This window comes from Leopardus geoffroyi, chromosome A3 (genome assembly GCF_018350155.1).
Source record: "Leopardus geoffroyi isolate Oge1 chromosome A3, O.geoffroyi_Oge1_pat1.0, whole genome shotgun sequence".
Classification (NCBI taxonomy): Eukaryota; Metazoa; Chordata; class Mammalia; order Carnivora; family Felidae; genus Leopardus; species Leopardus geoffroyi.
The window spans coordinates 82,342,315-82,366,828 of record NC_059336.1 but is presented as its reverse complement, the minus strand read 5'-3'; the positions used below and the strand labels follow the sequence as shown (position 1 = coordinate 82,366,828).

Genomic DNA, 24,514 nt, shown 5'->3' with positions numbered 1-24,514 from the left:
AGAACTCCATTGGACTGTGAACCTCATGAAGGCAGGCATGGATATCTGTATTTCACCAGCAGCTAGTACAGTGGCTGACTCATAGGAGGTGCTTAAAAACTGTTTGTGGGTTGCCTTAAGGGAGAGAGGCTGAACATTTGAATGTAGCCATATTAGGCACATCCCAAAATGAAGGGGGTCTCTCTGCTGACCTCTTCATTGAAAAACTATCGATTGAACATCTGCCTCATGATAGACACTCTTCTAAATGCCCAAAATACAACAGTGAACAAAATCAGTAGGTGAGGGGTGGGGGATCTCCTGCTTTCACGGAGCTTACAGTTTAACTGGGGCAAAAGACAATGAACATAATACATAAATTATATAATATATGAGGAGATGCTAAGTGCTGTGGAAAAAAAGTTTTAAAGGATTGCTCAGGGTTTGGCATTTGGGGATACAGAAAAGACTGCAAGAGCGAGAGGGTTGTAATTTGCAATTTTATACAGGGTTTAAAAACAAAGGACAGTGTCACTTGAACAATTTTGAAGGAATTAAGGGAAAAATCATGCAGGTATGGGGAGGAAGAGAGTTCCAGGCAAAAGGATCAGCCAATGTAAAGGCTTTGAGGTACAAAGGTGTCTAGTGTGTTCAAGGACTAGCAAGGAAGTGAAGCCAGCATGGAAGGAACAAGAATGAGTGAGGGAGAGTGGTTTGGTAATGAATTAGAGAAACAATGAGAATGCAGAGCATAGAGAGTGCTTTAGGATGCTGTGAAGTCTTTGGGTCCTACTTCAAGTGAAATGGGGAGGTACTGGAGAATTTTGAGTGGAGCAGTGACACAACCTCCCTTAACATTTTCAAAAGGGTCGTTCTGGCTGCTGTATTGAGAATAGACAGTAGAGGAACAGGGTAAAAGCAAGAGTACTTCAGAAGCTATCTCAGTACTTTAGGGCAAAAGGGGACTGGGGTGGTGGCAATCGAAATATGAGAAATTATCCGTTTGTATTTAGATTTTGAAGACGGAGCCAACAGGATTTGCTGACAGATTGGATGTGGGGTATGAAGGAAAGAGGAATCAGTGATGACTCTAAGGTTTTGGAGCAGAAGACTTGACAAATGGTGTTGCCAATAACTGAACTAGAGAAATCTGGGGTGGGGGGGTGCGGTGAGGGGCAGCTTTGGGAGGAAGTTGAGGAGTGCATGTTGAATTTGAGATATCTAAGTGGAGACGTTGAATGGGCAGTTGGGTATTCCAGTCTGGAGCTCAGAGGAGAAGTATACGCACTGGACATTTATGTTTGCAAGTTGCCAGCATTTATATGGTATTTAAAGCCATGAAACTAGATGAGATCTCCAGGAAGGTGTATAGTGAAGCATTCTAAACACTGAACCCCAGGAACCCTGTAGAGGTCAGGGAGAGGGAGAAGAACCAGCTAAGAGAGGCTGAGATGATGTGGCCAGTGACAGAGCAGGACCGAGGATGGGATCCTGGAGGCCAAGTGGACAAGGCGTTTCCTGGAGGAGGAGGGAGTGATCAGCCGATCAGCTGTGCAGGTCAAGTAAGAAAAGGACTGAGGATGACCTTTGGTTTAGTAACATGGAGGGAACCGGTAACCTCCTCACTAGAGAGAGGGAGAATTTTAGTCGTGAAACTGATGTATGACTCATTACAAGGACAAATTTAAGTTTTAGGAGCTTTGTTTTAAAAAGCTACTCTCCAGTTTCTCAGAAGGTTATAGAATTACCATATGATCCAGTAATTCCATTTCTAGGGCATACCCAAAAGACTTGAAAGCAGGAACTCGCATCCTAGTATGCCAATGTTCAGAGCAGCATTACTCACAGTAGCCAAAGGTAGAAGCTACTGAAATGCCTGCTGACAGATGACTGGTTAAGCAAGATGTGGTATATACATAGAACAGAATATTATTTAGCCTTAAAAAGAAATGAAATTCTAATACATGCAACAACATATATATAGGTGAACTTGGAAAACATACTAAGTGAAATAAGGCAGGTACAAATGAGCAAATATTGCATGACTCCACTTACATAAGGCACCTAAAATGTCAAACTCATAAAGACAGAATGTAGAATAGAGGTTATCAGAGGCTGGGGGCAGGAAGGAATGGAGTGTTATTGTTTAGTAAGTACAGACTTTCTGTTTGAGATTATTTTTAAAAATTTCTGGAAACAGATAAGAGGTGATGGTTGTACAACAATATGAATGTTGTACATTGTACAACAATATGAATGTACAATATTAATGCCAATGAACTGTACACCCAAAAAGTTTGGAACGGTAAATGCATAATAAAAAGAAAGTATAGGATGCAGAGAGAATACTGTCTAAAGAGAAATTGGTTATATATATATGTATGCTTCGAACATATATATTAGAATAAAATCAATGAATGAGCAAAAAAAAAAAAAAAAAAAACCCACCATTTTTTCACTTATTTCTAATCTAAGAGCTAAGCTTGCTTGAGGCATCATCTGAGATTGGCTTTCCTTGTAGATCCTTTAGTACATGTTTGTTACACTTTTTTCTTTCTTTCTCTTTTTCTTTTCTTTCTCTCTCTCTCTCCCCCGCTTCCCTTCTTCTTCTTCTTTTTTTGTTACACCCTTTTTTTTTTTTTAATGTTTATTTCTGAGAGACAGAGACAGAGAGACATTGCATAAGCTGGGGGGAGAGAGAGGGAGACACAGAATCCGAAGCAGGCTCCAGGCTGAGCTGTCAGCACAGCGGGGCTCGAACTCAAGAAAGGCGAGATCATGACCTGAGCTGAAGTCGGAAGCCCTACCAACTGAGCCACCCAGGTGCCCCTGTTACACTCCTTTTTAATGGCACAAGTCTTAGCCATTGAAGTAGAAGAAAATAGTATTCTCTTATAAAGGTCATTATCATCAGGAGGGCAGGAGAAGAGTCAATTGTTTGAGATTGATCCAACTAATTACTATTTTTGGAAAAGGGTTCATCTGTAAAATATTTACATTTTATATCTATTAAATAAATGTATTCCATATGTATTAAGTATATATTCATTCAGGAAAACGTTTCTCGTACAATGACCCTTGAAAATAATGTTCCTTGGGTTCACATGTTAAGTGTTTTCCTGCTAAAACCAGCATTTTTGATAATTTAGCAGAGCCGATACGGAGCAAACCTTGAGTACTGGAAGGTTTTGTGGCACAGCATATTTAATAACCGTGACAACTCAAGAATTTTAAGCAGACTCGCCTCCTTGTCTGGGATCTGTCGGCACCAGTGTGTCTCTACTGGCAAGCCCCTAAATGTACTGTTTCAGCCAAAACTGTGCTAATAATGGTCTACCAAATTTTAACAGGATATTTTTAAGACTTGACAGTCTCATGATTTAAAAAAAAAAAAAACACAAAAAAACGAAAAAACAAAAACAACTTTTCCGTCATTCCTTTCAAAAGCTGCCGCTCTAAAATATGTGGCAAATTAAAAAAACAAAAGGTCTAAAATTGCTTTACAGTCTGGATGAAACAAAGACTGGTGTGCTGGTGTGGCTGCAGGGAGCTCTGCGCTGCTTTTGTATGATTTCAGAGGTGAATTTAGATGGCTGGAAGATAGATGGGTGCCAGATGCAGTTTGACATAGATTCAGGCAGCTGCTCCTGGGCTAGGTTTCATTAGCTGGTAAGTGCGCCAGCAGAAGCAGCAGAGCGAGGCCCCAAATGCCAAAATGACAGTGAGAACAGTGGAACAATACAATATTCACTAAGTGATTTTAATCTTGGAGATTAACTATCACCCAATCAGTTTCCAGGTCTTAAAAACCAACTCGTACAAAGCCATTAGAGGGCCCAAGTCTTTGTCCATTGGGGGGGGGGGAAGATGTTTTAGTAAAAAAAAAAAAAAAATTATTAGTTGAAAAACAAAAAGTGTTGTAAACTCATTTTGGTAATATCCGATTAAAAATCACGTCAACTCCCTCCACACACACGCTGCGGTAAAAGAAATACATCCACTGTTGCAACCAGGCAGTAAGCGGACCCAATGTTGGTTTATCTGTCTTTTTCAAATGAAAGTCTTGGGTGAGCTTCCCAGGCCTCTTCCAGCTTTAAGGGCCCCCTCCCCCACCACTACCACACCCATTCTTCAAAGAAAGATCAAGGTCTCAAAATCCAGAGAGTGTACCTATTTGCTTTTCAGACCTTATGATCTGCATAGCTAGTGGTGAATATGTACGCAGCCACATAATTGTGAATTAAAAAAAAAAAAACAATTCCTATAAAGAATTTTTGCTCTTACTGCTTGTGGGGTCATAAGTAATTATGAAACTGACTCCAGAAGTCCCCATACTTGATTTTAACTCACATGTTTTCTCAGATGTGAAAGGGAACCTTTATTTAGTATATTATTTAAACTTACTAAACTTATCTTTGCTTTTCTGAAAAGAGTGTTATGATCTAATCTATCAGTGATGCAACCATTTCATGTGGAGTAATTTTTTAAGTTAAAATTAACACAAAATAAATAATTTGATTGGACATGTACATATTTGAAAACTGTAAATTTAACCAGTCTCTGCTTTTTTTATGGAGTCGTAGGAAGCTAATGCATCACTTATAATAACTCTGAGGCATTACACGGTATTTCTTTTTTTTTTCCTCCAAATGAGTGTGTGCTTGGCTCTCTTAATAACAATGGGAGTTGTATATGTGCTCAAATAAGAATAGCGTCCATTGTGTTTTGGTATTTTTAGTGTTTTGCTTAGTAATAATGTTGTGACACCACTTTTTGGGGGGGATGTCTACAGAATGGTTAAAGACCTAGAAATAAGCTCGGATTGAGTTAGAAACTCTGTATATTTAGGAGCACATTCTAATGTTAACTAGTGGCTATATGATACCCTACCAAGTTTGAATATATTCTGGACTTAAGTATGTTGCATACATGTTCTTTAAAGTTGAATTTCCTTGAGTTAAGGCTACCCGTCTGTGAACTGATATTTGAATTAAAGGGAATGATACCCTAGGTGACGTGGTTTTAGCTCCTGTAAGTCTTTGGGAGTTATATCCTAGTGACCAAAGCTCTGTCTCTCTCTTGCTTTCTTCCCTCCTTTTTCTCTCCCTTCTTCTACTGGTCTAGCACTGACGACTTCACCATGTGGACCTCAGTATTGAGACCTTTTTGTTTGTTTCACTGTACATACTGTTCACAAGGCCTGCTCTTGCAAACCTCTTTGATAACGGGTGAGTACTGGGTTAATGAAGAGTCTCTTCGGTTCAGCACACTCAGGTTTAGTGAACCTGACGAGACTCGGTTTGCATTTCTCATGACGGCCTTTAAATAAAGCTTACCTAACCTTTCTGAATCCCCCTCATAGGGTCTCTGGGAGGAGAAAATGAGGCACGTATGTTACACATTTAGCAGAGTACTTGGCCCAGGGGTTCATTCGGAGGTTCTATATTCTGTATTTCTTTCCTTTACTTTATGCAAATATCCTCTGGAAAATGTCTCATTTAACCCTGTGAGAAAAGTTAATATATGTAGGAAACATATGGAGTTCCTCAGGGAAAAGGGTTATATGAATAAGTCCAAGATGCCATTGTGGTGATTACTGACCAATACAAAGCTGTTTCAATTGTTAATAATCATTTGACATTTAAAATTTTTTTTTTCCAACGTTTTTATTTATTTTTGGGACAGAGAGAGACAGAGCATGAACGGGGGAGGGGCAGAGAGAGAGGGAGACACAGAATCGGAAACAGGCTCCAGGCTCTGAGCCATCAGCCCAGAGCCTGACGCGGGGCTCGAACTCACGGACCGCGAGATCGTGACCTGGCTGAAGTCGGACGCTTAACCGACTGCGCCACCCAGGCGCCTCTCATTTGACATTTTAATTCTTTTTTTTTTCCCCCTCAACGAAATCATAAATTTAAGCCTAGTCTTTTACCACTTATGGCTAATTTTGTTAATTATCAATGTTATATCTATTCCCCCTGTTACTTCATTCTGTTTCCGTGGTGGTGGTGGTGGTTTTCATTTTGCTTTTGTTGGTAAAATACATATAACATAGCATTGAACTTAGCCATTTTTAAGTACACTGTTCAGGGGTATTAAATACATCCACACTGTTGTACAGTCATCACCACCATCCATTCCCAGAACTCTTTTCATCTTGTAAAACTGAAACTTCATACCCATTAAACAATAACTTCCTATTCTCCCCTACCTCCAGCCCCTGGTAGCCACTTTCTGTCTTTGCTTTTGACTACCCTAAGTACTTGTTCAAATAAGTGGAATCATGTAGTATTTGTCTTTTTGTGATGGGCTTATTTCACTTAGCATAATGTCTTCATCCATGCATGAGGTTCATTCATGTTGTAGCATATTGCAGAATTTCTTTCAGGAACTTCAGCCTTCTTAAGGCTGAATAATATTCTATTATATGTGTATACCACATTTCCCGTGTCCATTCATCTATTGATGAGCATTTCGGTTGCTTCCACATTTTAGCTACTGTGAATAATGCTGCTGCGAACTTGGGTGTACAGATATCTCTCCAAGACCCTGCTCTTGATTCTTTTTGGTATATACCAGAAGTGAAGAAATTGTTGGGTCGTATGGTAATTCTGTTTTAAATTTTTTGAAGAACTGCCATACTGTTTTCCACAATGGCTGTACCCATTTTACATTCCCACTAATGATGCCCAAGGGTTCCAGTTTCTCCACATCCTTGTCAGCACTTGTTGTTTTCTGGTTTTTTGATAGTAGCCCTCCTAACAGGTGTGAGATAATATCTCATTGTAGTTTGGATTTGGATTACTCTAATGATTAGTGATGTTGAGCACCTTGTGCTTGCTGGTCATTCATACTTCTTCTCTGGAGTAATGTCTTCAAATATTTTGCCCATTTTGGGGCGCCTGGGTGGCTCAGTTGGTTAAACATCCGACTTTGGCTCAGGTCATGATCTCATGGTTGTGAGTTCGAGCACTGCATCAGGCTCTGTGCTGACAGCTCGGAGGCTGGAGCCTGCTTTGGATTCTGTGTCTCCCTCCCTCTCTCTCTGCCCCTCCCCTGCTCATGCTCTGTCTGTCTCTCTCAAAAATAAATAAATATTGAAAAATTTTGAAAAACAAACAAAGCAAAACAAAGCAAATCCTTTGCCCATTTTTGAATCAGGGTGGTTGTTTTTGTTGTTACTGACTTTTAGGAGTTCTTTATATATGATGGATATTAATCCCTTATCAGGTATATGATTTGCAAATATTTTTTCCCATTCTGTGGGTTGCCCTTTTACTCTTTTGACAGTGGGTTTTCTTTTAAGTTTTTGTTTATTTATTTTAGAGAGAGAGAGAGAGAGAGAGGGAACGAACAAGCAGGGGAGGAACAGAGAGAAGGAGAGACAGAATCCCAAGCAGGCTCTGTACCATCAGCAGAGCCCGATGTGGGGCTCGAACTCAGGAACTGTGATATCATGACTTGAGCTCAGATCAGGAGTCAGACGTTTAACTGACTGCACCACCCAGGCACCCCTGTTGACAGTGTTTTTTGATGCACAAAACTTGTAAATTTTCTTAAAGTCTAATTTGTCTATTTTTTCTTTTGTTACTGGTGCCTTTGGTGTTATATCCAATAAATCAATGCGTAATTCAATGTCATGAGGCTTCTGTCATATGTTTTCATCTTGAGAGTTATGTTTGAGGTCTTACATTTAGGTACTTCATCCATTTTGAGCTGATTTTTGTATATGGTGTTAGGGCAAGGGTCTAGCTTCATTCCTTTGCATGTGGATATCTGGTTTTCCCAACACCATTTGTTGAAAAGACTATCCTTTCCTACCAAAGGGTCTTAGCACCCCTGTCAAAAATCATTTATCCATATAGGTGAGGGTTTGTATCTGGGCTCTCTGTTCTGTTCCACTCATCTGTATGTCTGTCTTTGTGCCAATACCACAGTTTTGATTACTGTCACTTTGTAGTAAAATTTGAAATCAGGAAGTATAAGTCCTCTAAGTTTGTCTTGTTTTTCAAGATTGCTTTCAGTATTCCAAGTCCCTTGAGATTCCATATGAATTTTACGATGGTTTTTCTATTTCTGCAAAAAAAAAAAAAAAAAACAAAAAAACAGCTTTGGGATTTTGATAGGGATTGCATTGAATCTGTAGGTCTTTTGGGTAGTATTGACATTTTAACCATATTGTCTTCCAATCCATGAACATGAGATGTATTTCCACTTATTTATGTTCTCTTTAATTTCTTTAGCAATGTTTTCTAGTTTCCATTGTACATGTGTTTCACCTCCTTGATTAATTTCTAAGTGTTTTATTCTTTTTGATGCTATTGTAAATTGAATTGTTTTTCTTTTTCAGATTGCTCATTGTTATGTATAGAAATGCAACTGATTTAAAGTGATTACTGATAAGGAGGGACTTCTGCCATTGTGGTATTAGTTTTCTCTATGACTTAATAGCTGTTTTTGTCTCTCATGTCCTATATTAATGTCTTGTTTTGTGCTGAGACAATTGTTAATAGTGAAATGTTTAAAGTTCCTTCATTTCTTTTTGTGTATATTCTATAGCTACTTTCCTTGTAGTTACCATAGGGATTACGTTTAACGTCCTAAAGTTGTAACACTCTAATTTGAATTTATACCAACCCAACTTCAATAACATACAAAAACTCTGCTCATTTGTAGCTCCATCCCAACCCCTTTTGGTTGTTGATGTTATGCAGCAGTCTCTTAAATTGCAGAAAAAAACAGATTTGGAGTACAAACCAAAGTTACAGTAATACTAGCTTTTCCACTAATAATTTTTTTTCTTTAAATCTATTTGTGTCTTGAATCATATTGAAAATAAAAAGTGCAGTTAAAAACCAGTTTTGCAATAATACTGTTTTTTATAATTGTCCTTGTATTTACCTTTATCGAGATCTTTATTTCCTCAGATGTCTTTAAGTTTCTGTTCAGAGTCTTTTCCTTTAACCTTGCTGGGTTCCTGAGAACATTTCTGGCAGGATAGGCCTAGTTGTCATGAACTCCCTCTGCTTGTATTTATTTGGAAATGTCTGACTTTCTCCTCCCTTTTGAAGGACAGTATTGTGAGATGTAGGATTCTTGGTTGACAGTTTCATTCTTTTAGAACTTGGAATATATTGGCTAACTGTCTGGTGGCCTACAGAGTTTCTGATGAGAAATGTACTGATAACCTGATTGAGGATTCCCTTGTACATGACAATTGACTTCTCTCTTCCTGCCTTCAAGATTCACCCTTTGTCTTTTGAAAGTTTTATTATAATATGCCTCAGTGTGGATCTCTTTGAGTTCATCAATTTTGGAGTTAGGTGAGCTTTTTGGATGTTTATATTCATGTCTTTCATCACATTTGGGAGTTTTCAGCATTATTTCTTCAAATATTCTCTCTACCCCTTCCTCTCTCTCTTCTTCTGAGATCCCATGATGAGTTTATTGTTTAACTTGTCCCACAGCTCCCTTGGGCTCTGCTTGCTTTTCTTCAATTTTATTCTTTCTATTCCTCAGACTCAATAATTCCCAGTGTCATATCTTCAAATTTGCTGATTCTTTCTTCTGCTCAAATCTACCATTGAATACTTCTAGTGAAATTTTCATTTCAGTTATTGTGCTTTTCAGCTGCAGAGCTTCTTTTTAGTTTTTTTTTTAAAGGTTTTCTATCTCTTTATTGATATTTTCATTTTGTTTCACACATCATTTTCTTGACTGTCTTCACATTTTCCTTTAGTTCATTGAGTATCTTGAAAATAGTTGTTTTACAATCTTTGTCTAGTATGTATGTCTCCAGTAGGTCTTTTTCAAGGACATTTTCCATTGATTTATTTTTTTCCCTTTCAATGGGCCATACTTTCCTCTTCTGTTTTGTTTAATGCCTTGTAATTTCTTTTTGTTGAACACTGGACATTTGAGTCTAATATTGTAGCAACTCTGGAAACCAGATTCTTCCCCCTTCCTCAGGGGAGGATATCCCTTCTTGGATAAAAAGACAAAAGCTCATGACTTTCCTCTTATCTGGAATGTGGATGAAATAGCTGGTAGGTAGCAGCCTTCATGTGACTCTGAGGACCATGAGGTGGAAGGTTACATTTGACCCATCCTTCCAGTCCTGGACTGCCTAACCCCACACTTTTAATTTTGTGAGAAAAAAAATAAACTCTTTGTTATTTCAACCACTGTTAGTACTTCTTTTTTTTTTTTTAATTTATTTTTAAAAATTGTTTTTATTTTGAGAGAGAGTGAACAGGGAGGGGCAGAGAAAGAGGGAGGGAGAATCTCAAGCAGACTTCCACACTGCCAGCACAGAACCTGACATGGGGCCTGAACTCACGAACCACAATCATGATCTGAGTCGAAATTAAGAGTTGGACACTCAACCAACTGAGGCACCCAGGCACCCCTGTTAGTATTTCTTCACTCACAGGCAAATGTAAATCCTGTTATACCACTCGAGCCCATAACCCACCAACCTAGGGGTAGAAGTTTGAGCCAATGGAGATGAGCACCAATATTTTTCAGAGCAATGCAAGAGGTTGGAGATTCAGCTACTCAGAGGTATAGTGGATATTAAAGAACAAGGAGTACATTTATTTCTAATGAGGTGTTCAAGCTTTCTACATTTTTGGTGTTCATTCTCTGTTTCTTTGGGTTCACTTGCCAGACATTACTGGCACTTTTTTTAGGTGGAATAAGAAAGCATTGTAGCTCAGTTATAGCAATGAAAGTAGGAAGAGGCATGCTGGTTGCTCCTGTTACTTATATTTGAAAGCCATTGTAGAAAGTAGCTGATTTTTCTCAGTCTTTGTTAGAATTTGTTATGTACACGTTATCACATCAGAATATAATTAAATCGAAGGAATAAGAAGGATGGAATTACAAATAACAATTCAGACATCTGACATTCTCTCAAATATTTGTAAGAGAATCTTTTCTAAAATGTAGACTAGGGCCTCGCAGAGTGGATAGGCAGTAAATGTTAAGCAAAGAAAAAAAGTGGAGTTGGTTTTATATGGAACTACAGGTACAGAGGTAGAGGTCAGATGATGAGATTTATTCAGTAAAGATGCCTTTTTCTTACACTTCAGTCTGGCCTGATGCCTTAAGTATGCAGGGCTCCATCTAATGTCTAGTGTGCTGTAATGTGTGTCCCAACCCCATCCATGAGATTCATCATAGCAGCGAAGACTAGGCCTACTGGGAATGAGCAAAGTTAGCTCTCCTTCCAACACCAGCGACTCCTAGCGCGGTGCTGAACTTAAGTAATTATTAAAAACAAAGACCTTTGTGTATCATTTTCAGGGGGCTGTGCTAACTTCTTTACATACATAAATCTCACTGAACCCTCACAGTAACACCTGCCTCAGGTCCTGGCTGTATCCCCTTTTTACAGCTGAGAAAACTGAGGCTTAAGCAAGTTGCCGAAGGTCAGATAGCCAACACGTGGTCAAGCTGGAACTTGAAACCCTGTCTGTCCCGGGGCTTTTTGACTCCAGAGTTCGTGTTGTTAGGCACGTGAGAAGATGTTGACTACAGTTTGCTTAATTACATGGGAAATAATCTCTAAATAGTCTGTACTGTGTCCTTTCGTTTTTCTGCAAAGAACCAAAAGGTAATGGCACAAGTGGCCTAAGTCGTAGTAAAGACTTTTCTATTGTTAACGTGGAAAAAGTGACTTCTGACTAAGGGTGCCTTTATATAATCCTTTTTTATTCACTTCAGTTTCACGGTTTGTCTCTCCCTCGAGTGGGAGGGTGGGTCAGAGGTAGACAGATATGCTCTGCTGGGGTCACACACGCTGTGCCGCGGGGGCAGGAGCGCATGTGCATATGTTATGCAGAGCACAGCTTCATATCCAGCCGGTATGTCACCGAACTGCATGACTGTGGCAGCCTTGATGAATCATGGCATTTTAAGCTCTGCATGTGTCATCGACGTATGTGGGTTGAAATTGCATGGAAACATAGTAGTCCACTAGAAATATAAATAAGAGTAAAATACACCATTGGAATAACTGCGGCATTTCTTAGAGCAAGCAAATACTTGTGAAACTGGTACATTTTGAGCTTTTTGTTTTTAGAGCTAATGATTTTGTTTACTAGCTTAGACCATCTCAGCATTTTCTATTTATTTAAGTGTTTGAGGTTCAGTCATAAAATTTCACTCTGAGCTAGAGCTGTTTATAGAAGCTTAGCCAGTGTGTGTGTGTATATATATTAAAAAGAAAGAGATAATGTATATATATTTTAAAAGATACTAAAATTTTTCTGATTTGTGCTGCTTTCTAAATAAGTAGATAGGTGGATCACCACACTTGAAGTGCCCATGTGAATTTGTTTTTAGAAATTCAGGTTAAGTGAAGTGCTATTTACAATAGTAAATTTGAAAATGAAAGTTGGATTTTGAATCAGATCTGGATTCCAGTCTGGGCTTTATTGCTTGGTCATTGTGCGGTCTTTTATTAGTATTATTATCTTTTTTTATTTAAAAATTTTTTAAAATGTTTGTTTACTTTTGAGAGAGAGAGAGAGAGAGAGAGCACGAACTGGGGAGGAGCAGAGAGAGAGGGAGACACAGAATCCGAAACAGGCTCCAGGCTCTGAGCTGTCAGCACAGAGCCCGACGCGGGGCTCGAACTCACAAACGGTGAAGTCATGACCTGAGCCGAAGCTGGACGCTCAACTGACTGAGCCACCCAAACGCCCCTATTTTTTAATCTTTATTTCTTTATTTTGAGAGAGACAAAGTGGAGGGGGGGCAGAGAGGGAGGAAGAGAGAGAATCCCAAGGAGGCTCTGCATTGTCAGAGCAGAGCCCATTGCAGGTCTCTATCTCATGAACCACGAGACCACGATCTGAGCTGAAATCAAGAGTTGGATGTTTAACAGACTAAGTCACCCAGGAGCCCCAGTCATTGGGGCATCTTGAGAAAGTTTTCTCTGAACCTCAGTTCCTCAAATGTAAAACACAATAGTAGTAGCTGGCTTTTGGGGTTTTAGGGGAAGAGGAGCAAATAAGATGGTGATGTCAACATGCTTTATAATCTGTAAATAAGTAATTGTACAGATTTAAAGCTGGGGTATCCTTACTGTATACTCTATAGCCAGCAGATGGCTTGATCTAATACCATCCTTCATCCATGAAGGTGACAGTGTCAGTTTTGGTCTCTCAAACCATACAGATTTATTGAGCTCTTATGATGCATGATGACTAATTCACATCAGCAGAACTTATGTATAGATTTATAACAGCTATGGTTTATACAGTGATGCACTTTATATAGCATACAGGCATTCTATACATGAGCATTCTATAGATGTTTGAAGTTTCTCTTCAAGCACCCAAATTTGTTTCATGTGAGCTTGTTTGATAAAAATCTTTCCCTATACCATTATTGTTCTTGTAATTACATTTTTCCCACAGAGAGCATTGAGCATAGTAGTACCTTTTATTCACGATTCAGGATCATTTAGTTTGCTAAGGCATTCTGTTGGAACAGAGTCCTTTGGGCAGCGCTGGTGAGGGAGGGGCATGATGCTATTTGCCACGACTTTGAATAATCCCACGTCACTCAATTTTTTGAATTCTCTTTTTTTTCTTCAACATTTTATTTATTTATTTTGAGAGAGAGAGCATGCGCAAGCGGGGAAGGGGAGAGAGAGAAGGGGAGAGAGAATCCCAAGCAGGCTCCGTGCTGATAGCACAGAGCCTCACGCGGGGCTCAGTCCCATGAACTCTGAGATCATGACCTTAGTGGAAACCAGAAGTCACATGCCCAACCAACTGAGCCATCCAGGCGCCCCTGAATTACAATATCAACATTTTAATTCCTCCTCCTGTTTCAAATTGTTAGTTGTCTTTTTCTTTCTTTTGGCTAGTATCATGTACAATCCATTTTCCCTCCTAATTTCTTAGGGAAAAAAATTAAAATCATCTTTAAGATTAAATAGACATTCGGGAAATACATGATAATGCATGAGCTTTGTGATTTCTTATTTTTTCTCAAAGATTGATTTTTGCTTACTTTGTTAGTTCCAAGTACCTGGAATGTCTCTGGACGAATTGTCTTGCCTGTTACCATCATTTGCAGTCTGCATCAGTTTCCTCTAATAATTATCAATCATACTTCTATAACTTGTTACCAACTATAAATTGCTCCCACATACATTGCCTTGCTTGATCTTCATATGACCATGGGAGATAGGCAGGACATATATTATTTTCAGACTTAACAATAAGAAAACTAAGGCATAGTTGGAGCTTACTCAGTGGGTTTTAGCCAGGGGTGCCAGGTGTGTCTCCCAAGGAGGTTTATTCACCCGCATGTGCCTGGTGCTTGTACCTGGATAGCTCGGTTCCATAGGTCTGGGGCAGGACTCAGGCATATATTATTTTGGAAAAAGATCCCAAACAATTCTAACGTGCCTAGCTTTCCCCGACCCTTTTATCCATCCTTCACGCCCCACCTCTGCTCCCATCGAGGACCACTTGGTTAAGTTTTTATGACCAGTAAGTGATTTACTAGGATGCTTTCATGTGCAGGTTACAGAAAAGCCAACAAACAGTGGCTTAAACCTATGATTTTTAATGGTTCAATAATCAACTGAAGTGTGGTCAGAATAGTGCCCTTCATCCATCCAACCCCCCAAGCCCCACAGTTAACTTTACTTGGTAAAAGAAACTTCGCAGATAAGGTTAAATTAAGGATCTTGAGATGGGGAGGTTATCCTGGATTGTTTGGCCGGGCTCCCTGTAATCCCAAGAGTCCTTGTAAGAGGGAGCAAGGAGGTCAAGGGCAGAAGAAGGAGATGAGGCGACAGAAGCAGAGGTTGGAATGATGTGTTTTGAAAGTGGAAGAAGTGACCACGAGCCAAGGAGTGCAGGTGGCCTCTAGAAACTGGAAGAGACAAGAAGACAGATTCTCCCTTGAAGCCTCCAGAAGGAATACAGCCCTGTCAACACTACGATTTTAGACCTCAGAACTGTCAGAGAATACACTTGCATTGCTTTGAGCTACTAAGTCTATGGTAATTTGTTACAGCAGCAAAAGGAAACCAATACCACTGTGAGAAGTATAAAATGCAGATTCTTTTCTTTTTTAAGTTTATGTATTTTAAGAGAGACAGCACACATGGGGAGGGGCAGAGAGAGGAGGACAGAGGATCTGAAGTGGACTCTGTGCTGAGAGCAGAGAGCCTGACGCAGGGCTCAAACTCATGAATCGCGAAATCGTGACCTGAGCTGAAGTCAGACGCCTAACTGATTGAGTCACCCAGGGGCCCCTAAAATGCAGATTCTTAAGCCTCTCTCACAGAGATAATATTTTAGCAGAGGTGGGTGGGGTCCAGCGATGTGGGGTTAAACTAGTCCCTAGGTGATTCACTGGCCTGTGGTCCTTGGACCTCACCTACAGAGTTATAAATATACCCATAAATCATTTATTATTTCCCTTGGAAGTTCAGAGGTGGGCATTCCTAGGTCAATTATTCTCTTTAAATTGTTTTTTTAATGTTTATTTATTTTTGAGAGAGGGAGAGATAGGGCGTGAGCAGGGGAGGGGAAGAGAGAGAGGGAGACACAGAATCAGAAGCAGGCTCCGGGCCCTGAGCTGTCAGCACAGAGCCCGACATGGGGCTTGAACTCATGGGCCATGAGACCATGACCTGAGCCGAAGTCAAACACTTAACTGACTGAGCCACCCAAGCGCCCTTTGGTGGTTCTCTTCAGCTCAGTGACATCATCAAGAGCCCAGGCTCCACTTAAGCCTCTACCCCACCACCCTCGGTGCGTTGGACTTTTGTCCTTAGCCTCCTTAAACTCTGTACACCGGAAGACACCGCATCCTCACACAGCCAGGAAGGGGAGAGAGAGCTCTCTCTGCAGGCCTGTGTGCCCCTCACTTTTTAGTCACGGTGGTAAATTCTTCCCCAGAGCTCCCAGCAGACTGACTGCCCCTTACAGCCCACTAGCCAAAACCGCATCACCTGCCCACCTCCAGTAACATGGGAGGCAGCGAGAATCCTTGAGTTCTCCTCCTCCTCGTACATCCCCTCAAACGACACTCCCCTCTTAACCTAGCTGTGGCCTCTCTCCTCCAAAGTGACCCTTTAGTGCCAGTTCCACGTCCTTTTGAATCATCTCACATCCCACCGTTGGCACCCTTCACTTTGAGAAATAAATGCATTGTTTTATTTAATCTTTGTGACACCATGGAGTCGATAATATTTCCCCTGTTTTTACAGTTAAGAATCAGAGATTGAGAAACATGCCCAGGGTTCATTGGTGGAAAGCTCCTAAGTGGCAGGTCTGTCTTAACTGTAAAGCTCAAGCCCTTAACCATTACACCCACTGGTTACACAACTGCTTCTCAGTTGTTTGATTTTGGTGGCACGTTCTCAAATGCTAGAGCTTTTGGCACACTTGAAGAGATTCAAAACACAAAACAACACTAAGCAGATCAATCATTACAACACAATCACCATCATCGGAGGGTTTTGCGAGAGGAGAGGAGGACATGACCTGACTTTTGTTTTAAAAGGATCAGTGGCCACTGTCTCGAGAATACATAGGCGACAAGACTATTGCAATAATCGCTTCCCCTCTTACTTAGGGTAAAAGCCAAAGTCATTGCGTTGGCTTATTAAGGCCCTCCACAACCTGCCCCCTTCTCATACCTCCTCTCCTTCCACTCTCCCCTTCACTTCCTCCTCCACTCCTCACGCGCCCCTCCTTTCCTTATGGATGTGGAGCCCTCGCGCATGCTCCCCACTGCTAGTATTTTCTCTTCCCTCTGCTGGGGAAACTCTTGTCCTGAGCTTCAGTTCTTACCTCCTTCAGGTCTTTACTTCTTGTCATCTTCTCAGCAGGCTTTCTTAACCACCTCTTCAAAATCACCCGCCCACCCCCCCAACACACACGCCCAGGCACACATTCCCCAGCTTCCCTTCCTGTTTTATTTTTCCGTATAGCACTTAATTTCTAACATGCCATATAATTTACTAATTTATTGTGTTTTCTCTTTCCTCTCACTAGCACGTAAGAGCCATGAGAACAGGGATTGTTGCGGGTTTTGTTTGTTGCCACATTCCCAAGTCCCAGAACCTAGGGCACAGTAGGCATTCAATAAATAGTTGTTGAATGAATATAATTTTTATGTGCAGCTCTGATTAGTTCTAAGGAGTAAATTCCTAGAAATGAAAAGACTACATTACAGCATATTGATATATATATATTTTTTAATTATTGCGTTTATTTATTTTGAGACAGACAGACAGACAGACAGGGTGTGAGTGGGGGAAGGGCAGAGAGAGAGGGAGACACAGAATCCAAAGCAGGCTCCAGGCTTTGAGCTGTCAACACAGAGCCTGATGCGGGGCTCGGACTCACAAACCGTGAGATCATGACCTGAGTTGAAGTTGGACGCTTAACCAACTAAGCCACCCAGGTGCCCCCGGCATATGGATATTTTAAAAGGTTCTTCACACCCGTGACCAAACCCTGTCTTCTCAAGGTTGCATCCAGTCACGCTTTCATCAGTGGCTCTGGCATCCCAGCCCACTGTGCCCGCACATTGTAATCAGGGTTAACACATCTATAGTCAGCTTGGGATGTGGCAATCATATTTCCTTTTAATTTATATTACTTTGATTAGATGAATTTGTATTTGTTTTTTTCATGCATTTCTTCTTTTGGTGACCATTAGCTTATATCCTTCGCTCATTTTTCTAATTTAGCGTCAGTGTTTTTCTAATTTAGTATTGGTGTTTTTCTTTCTTATTCTTCTTTTTTAATGTTACTCATTTTTGAGAGAGAGAGCGTGAGTGGAGAAGGGGCAGAGAGAGTGGAGGGTGGGGGGGACAAAAGATCTGAAGCAGACTCTGCGCTTACAGCAGCAAGCCCAGTGCTGGGCTCAAACCCGTGAACCGTGAGATCATGACCTGAGCCAAAGTCGGATGCTCAACCTACTGAGCCACCCAGGCGCCCTCCCCCTTTTTTTTAAGTTTATTTATTTATTTTGAGAGAGAGAGAGAGCACACCAGAGGGCTTGAAAGAGCAAGGGAGGGGCAGAGAGAAAGGAAGGGGGAGGGGCAGGGAGAATCTCAAGTAGGCACCATGCTGTCAACACAGAGCCCAATGCGGGGCTGTACAAAGGGCTCAATCCCACAAACCATGAGATTACGACCTGAGCCAAAATCAAGAGTCTGATGCCTAACCAACTGAGCCACCAGGTGTCCCATATTGATGTTTTTCTAATTGATTCATAAGTACTTGTTTGGCTATCAGGTTACTAACTCTTTGTTAACTGTGTTACAAATATTTTTCCTAGTTTGTCATTTTTCTTTTAATTTTGCTTATGGCGCTTCTTGGCATATAGTTTTGTAGTATAATCATTTTAATTCTATGTTTCTTCTTTTGCTTTGTGTTTGGAAAGGTCTTGTCTACCTTTCAGATCAGTTGTTCCTCTGTAATTTCTTTTAGTTCTCACATTTTTTAAAATATATTTTACTCTTTAGTTAATCTCTAGTGTTTTATCGCCTTGTTTGAGGCAAAAATCTAACATCCATTCTTCACAAATAGTCAGCTACTGTACAGGCGGTCCTCTTCTCCCTAACAAGAATGCCATCTTTGACTCTATTAGATCTTTATACTGTGGCGTGTTTCAAGTTTTTCTTTTCGTTTTTTAAGTTTATTTTGAGAGAGAGGAGAGAGAGAGAGAGAGGGAGAGAGCGTGAGCACGTTTAGGGGAGGGGCAGAGAGAGGGAGAGAGAGAATCCCAAGCAGTCTCCACGCTGTCACTGCAGAGCCCGATGCAGGGCTCGAACTCACGAACTGCGAGACCACGGCCTCAGCCAAAATGAGGAGTCGGACGCTCAACGAACTGAGCCCCCCAGGCGCCCCTCAAGTTTTTCAGTGCACATCCATTTGTATTTTTCTTTTGTCAGAATCCAACTCTATTATTACAGCTTTTTAACATCTTCTATAAAATTTATTTTTCTTCATTTGTTGGTTATTATAAATAACTTTTAAGATTGTTCTGTCAAATTCAGGAATAGATGTAGAATTAACGTCCAAAAATAAAAGTCAGATGATGCCACTCTCTCACGGAAAATATTTTAATGATCCCTCACTGCCTTCGGAATATAAAGTCCAAACTCTTTAATGTGGCACCCAAGGCCTTCCTAGACATGCCCAGCTGAACTCCTTAGTCTTGTATGTAGCTACTTCTTGCTTGCAGTTTAAACTTCGGATCTGTACCCATATCCACTGCTATTTCTCACCTCCCTGTCTCTGCTGCTAATGACCTTGACTAATCCCCATTTGTCTTAAAACCATGGCTTTCACACTGGCCAGGCTCTGTGGCCACGCATATGTGTCCATTGTCACTCTGTGTGTGTCTCTATCACCACATAACCTACTGCATCACATCGATGAGTTAGTTTTTCCCGTGAACTTGGTGGGAGCATCTCTTGTTCATTTTGTATTTTTAGTACCTCGTATGCTACCAGTCGTGCAGCAGGTGGTGTAGATGGATTAGAGGGGGAATATTCAAGACTGGAAGTAGGGAGATGGATTGTTGCCGTAATCAAAATCAAAGATGATTAGGGTCTTGACCAGGGCAGTGATGGGAAAAATGGAGAGGAAGGGACATATTTGAAATGTATTTAAGAGGGAAAATTGGCAGGACTCTATGTCTGGTTAAATGCGAGGGAGAGAGAGAGGGAAGATACTTTGAATCTTAGATTTCCAACCTAGACACCAGGGGTACCTTGTTGGTAACTTAACCATTCTTAGGCATTCAAGAGGAGGTGCAGATTTAAGGAAAATACGATTAGGACAATTTTAGATGTGCTGTGACTTGGAGGTGCCTTTATGGTACCCAGTGGAGATGTCTAATAGGCAATGGGATAGAAATAGGCTAATTATATACTTTTATTGTTCCAACCAGGACCGTTTTGAGATTGAAACAGGGTGCTATTAGTAATTATGCCACGACAAGCATAAACTAGGAATGACCCTGACAAACTGGGATATATGGTCTCTCTCTATATAAAGGTCAGATATGAAGCTCAAAGAGAAAGGTCTGGAATGTGGTTAATGGTTTGTGAATCATTAGCATATAGATGCCCTGAGAGTGGGTGAGGTTGCCTGGGGGGAGTTTATAGGATGAGAAAAGAAGGAGCAAAAAGAAAACCATAGGGAATACAAACATTTGGATAGTGATTATCAGTGGGCAGAATGTTCTCCAAACACTCGTGTCTTCACATTTTCCTGAAGATTCTGATATCCTAACCAACCACCCCCATTCCCCACTCACCTCAATTACCCTCTATGGTCCCAAATTGCAACCGGAGGTGATTTTGGAAAAAAGTCAAGAACTATAGGTTTATAGGGAGGTCAGACGAAGGGGAGCCAGCAAAGGAAACTCTAAGTGTCCAGAGAGATAAGAACCAGCAGGCTATAGTTTAACCAAACTCACTGAAAGAGATGGTCAGAGGTGGTCAGTAATGTCAAATGCTACCAAGAGACTCAGTAATGTGAGGAACTGGGAAGAGTGTCCATTGGCCTTGGTGCTTAGAGGGCACTGGTGCTCTTTTCTAGGGGCGGTCAGTAATGTTGTCCTGCAGACGCCAGAGGAAGGAGGAGGGGCTAAAGCAGTGAAGGGTAGAGACAGGAGCAGCTACTGGTCTCCCTGCAGCACTGAAGCACAGAAAGATTACTTCTTGCTTTAAAACTGAAGACAAAGAGTGTTGGGTCCATAATTTATTGACTTCAGGAAGGAGCCAGTGGAGAGGGCAAGGCTGGGTGTAGACGAGAGGGAAGAAATAGCAGTTTGCAGTCATATTTAAGCTGTTTTCCTTGGACTGGTTTTCTTCTCAGGAATACCTGTGTTGTCCTAGAGTTGAATGCCACCAACCCATTCCAGTAGGAGTCACTTTGACTTTGAAAAACTTATTTAGGTATCTTTTTATTTGGTTAGCCTGGGGTCTGGATTTTTCTTCCAGTTTTTTACAAAAGACTCAAGATGGAAACCTTTGACTAGAATATAAATTCATCTCCCAGTTGCACTGATTTGCTGAAATGTCGCTAACAAAGTGTTAATAACCCATCAAGCTAGACTTATGGGTGGATATGATATATCCTTGTTGATAGATTTAGAAACACATATTGTAGATGAATCTATTCTTTTAGAACACATATGTGTGTGTTTATGCAGTACTGTATGTCTTAGAAGGAAAAGTGAGTTTTAAACTGAGAATTGATTTTTTTTCCCCATGAGAAGCTCCATTAAAAAAAAAAAAAAAAAAAAAACTTTAGGTTTCAGAATAGAAACTGTTCCGTTTTCTGATCTGCTACCTCATAGTAAGAAGTTAGTTGTAAGGTTAACTTCCTCGGAGAGAAGAAGGCAAGGACACCAGCAAATGGAAAAGAAAGGTTTAATTGCTCTGCAAAGGCCCAGACATGCTCTGAAAAGTAAAGATTTCAGGCTTAATGTGCACAGAACAAAAGGCCGTTGTGAACTGTGTACAAGAGTTGGTGAGAGTTTGTATTCTGCCCCTTTTTTCTGTGGGAGTTATTTCCTGTTGTTGACTAGAGTTCTTTATTTAGAACCACCTAGCTTCAGAATGCCTGCTAGCACGCAGAAAAGTGTGTATTTAAAACATAGGCTTATTTCAAGACAATCTCTGAAAAAAGTCACATTACCCATGCACTGAGACAACATCATGTCCCCAAAGGTCAGGAGAGCATGTGGGCTTTATTTCTATGCCTATGTGGAGAGACACAAAATAAGAAAGAATCAAAATGCATTTGGTATAGCAGCCAGTGGTCACCTCAATACCAAGTGAGAGATATTTATTTCATGGGGAAAGTGTGTTTCCGTTGTTTTAGAATGCACAGACACATACGTGCACACGATTTCACTTTTTAGTGCTAAATGCATTATTTGGCATATTAATCAAGTAACAAGCCTTCCTATTTTGTGAGGAAACTTTGATCTTTTCTGGCATGATGGAAGTTAGCCTGTTGGGTGAGAAATACATGGACTTTATCCCAGTTATTCTCTTACAGTTGACCTGTCAGCTGGGCTTCCTGTTAAGAACTTTAGGTTACTGTAGAGTCATCATTGGATTTTACAGTCTGTTATTAGGAGAGAGAGAAGGATAATATATCCAAATGAGTGTAAAGAATAAGCTATTACTGAAATAATGGGGAATGAATAAATACATTAAATGTAAATACTGCTCAATGCTTTATTAATAGAGATTAAGAAATTGTGGGAGAAAAACTTCTGAAGTTCTACTTCATGGGGACCATAAGGAAGAAAGAAAATAAGGTGTATTTTTTTAACCTGATGAAATCTAAATCAATAAATTCACACTGTGTATTCCAACATACTTACTTGGCTTTTCATGTTTGTAAAAAAGAAATTAAACATTATAGATAAAAGAGAAGCCACCTGTGTGTCTCTCCCTGATTCCATTTCCCTCCTCTGTTTACCAGAGGTAACCACTTTCCTAAACGTTTTTTTATCTCTAATGTTTTTATTCTGTAATTGCGTACCTATGTATTTGTAAACAATGTATAGCCATATTTTACATGCGTTAAAAGATTTTATATAGTGAGATTATACGGTACCTATTTAACAGCTTGCTTTGTTTTACTCAGCATTATGTTTTTTTAAGATTTAGCCACGTTGATATAGGTACCTTTAGTACTTCTTAACCACTATAGTTTTCAAGTGTATCAATTTAGTCTTACCTTGGTGAACATTAAGGTTGTTTCCAATTTTTAGCTGTTATAAGCAAAGCGGCTACAAATACTCTTCTATGTTTTATGGGGGATAAAAACAAGAGTTTCTCTAAGATTCTAGATTCAGCTCTTCTCATCCAGAATTCCTCCAGAGAATTAAGCCCCAGTACCCTAAGACATCCATTATATGTAATGAATTAACTTCCTTCCTGTAAATCTAGAATGATTCCTGTGTTTGGGCTGGAGCTAGGGACTGACACCTGCCCCTGAGAGCGATCGTGTGAATCCCTTTCCAATTCTTGAGTTCATTTGGGAGGCTTCAAATCAGGTGTGGCTATTTACACCACAGAAATCAGTACATGCTACAGATAAAGGCTTCTTTCCGCATCGATCCAGCCAGTTGGTGAACATTTACCAACACATGACTGGTTTTTAACTGTATACCATCCATGGGAGAACTGAGGAAATAGAAACTTGAATCATTTTCTGTAGGGCTTATTTTTTTCATGGCACCCCAGTAGAGAGACTGCATGTCTGTGGGTAGAGTGGATGCATCTCCAACTTTACTAGTTCATGTCAGATTATCTCCAAAACAGTCAATCTGATAGCTGTGAACTATCTTTTTGTAATTTGCATTTTTCTTATTACCGATGAGATTGAGTTATCTTTTCACATGTTTGTTGGGCATTTAAGTTTCTTTCCTCTTTAACCCACTTTTCTGTTGGGTTTTAGGACTTCTAAAAACTTGATTCAGAAAAGCTCTTTATTCTGGATACTAATCGTTTGTTGATTATATGAATCACATATGTCATTCCACAGCCTTTAGCTTCCCTTTATTTTGTTTGTAGTGTATTTTGTTTAATAGGTGTTTAAGTTTAATGTAATCACATTATTGATCTTTTTCTTTATGGTTTCTGCACTGGGTGTCTAGTTTCTGAATAGTCAAAATCTCGGCAGGAAACAATTTCATTCAAATGATACAACTTATGAGACTTATTAAAGGGACTTTTTACAGAGATGTGACAAAAGTTGAGGCATGGAAGACCAACAACAGTAGGAAGCTGTTCCTGTCCTTAGATCTGAGAGAAGGGGAGGAAATGGTGTTGCTTGAATATCAGCAGAGTTGATATCCTGGAGAAGGGGGCCACCGCAGAAGCTGTGGGTGTGGAGGGATGGATACTGCCATGACAGGGGCTCAAAGCAGGAAGGGTCACGAAAGAAACACCCAAGCCTCTTTCCCCTCTGACCCACTGGCCTCCTTCTGGTGCCTTGCTTTTGCTGAATCCAGCTGGCAGCTAGTTGGCGAAAGAGCTTAGTCCCGAGGGGGTCAACATTTCAAGGCACAGAGCAAAGCAAAAGCAAGTGAGTCTGAATCTTAGCAATCAGACCATAATCTCACATTCTTTATCCTGAGGCCATAAACATATTCTCCTATATTCTCTCCTTAAAAGTTTTATTTATTGGGGTGCCTGGGTAGCTCAGTCAGTTAAGTGTCTGACTCCTGATTTCAGCTCAGGTCATGGTCATGAGTTCGAGCCCCACGTGGGGCTCAGCACTGGCAATGCAGAGCCTGTTTGGGATTCTCTCTCTGCCCCTCCCCACTCGTGTTGTCTCTGTCTCTCTCAAAATAAATAAATAAAGACTTTAAAAATTTTTATTAAAAAAAGTTTTCTTTATTTTTAAAAAATGTTTATTTTGAGAGAGAGAGAGAGAGAGAGAGCGCGCACACAAATGGGGTAGGGGCAGAGAGAGAAGGGGAGAGAAAATCCCAAGCAGGCTTG

General features: G+C 40.3%; 1 protein-coding gene across 4 annotated transcripts in view; it reads left to right on the top strand.

Moving 5' to 3' along the window:
- Positions 1–24,514, top strand: part of SERTAD2 (SERTA domain containing 2) — a 116,840-nt gene that overhangs the window by 61,246 nt on the left and 31,080 nt on the right. For 2 of the 4 annotated variants that reach the window (XM_045446249.1, XM_045446245.1), the window contains exon 2: positions 5,104–5,207. The exons of the other annotated variants lie outside the window; for them this stretch is intronic. The gene's annotated coding sequence lies outside the window, so the exon portion shown is untranslated. The remainder of the gene's footprint in view (positions 1–5,103; positions 5,208–24,514) is intronic. 4 annotated transcript variants of the gene reach the window in all.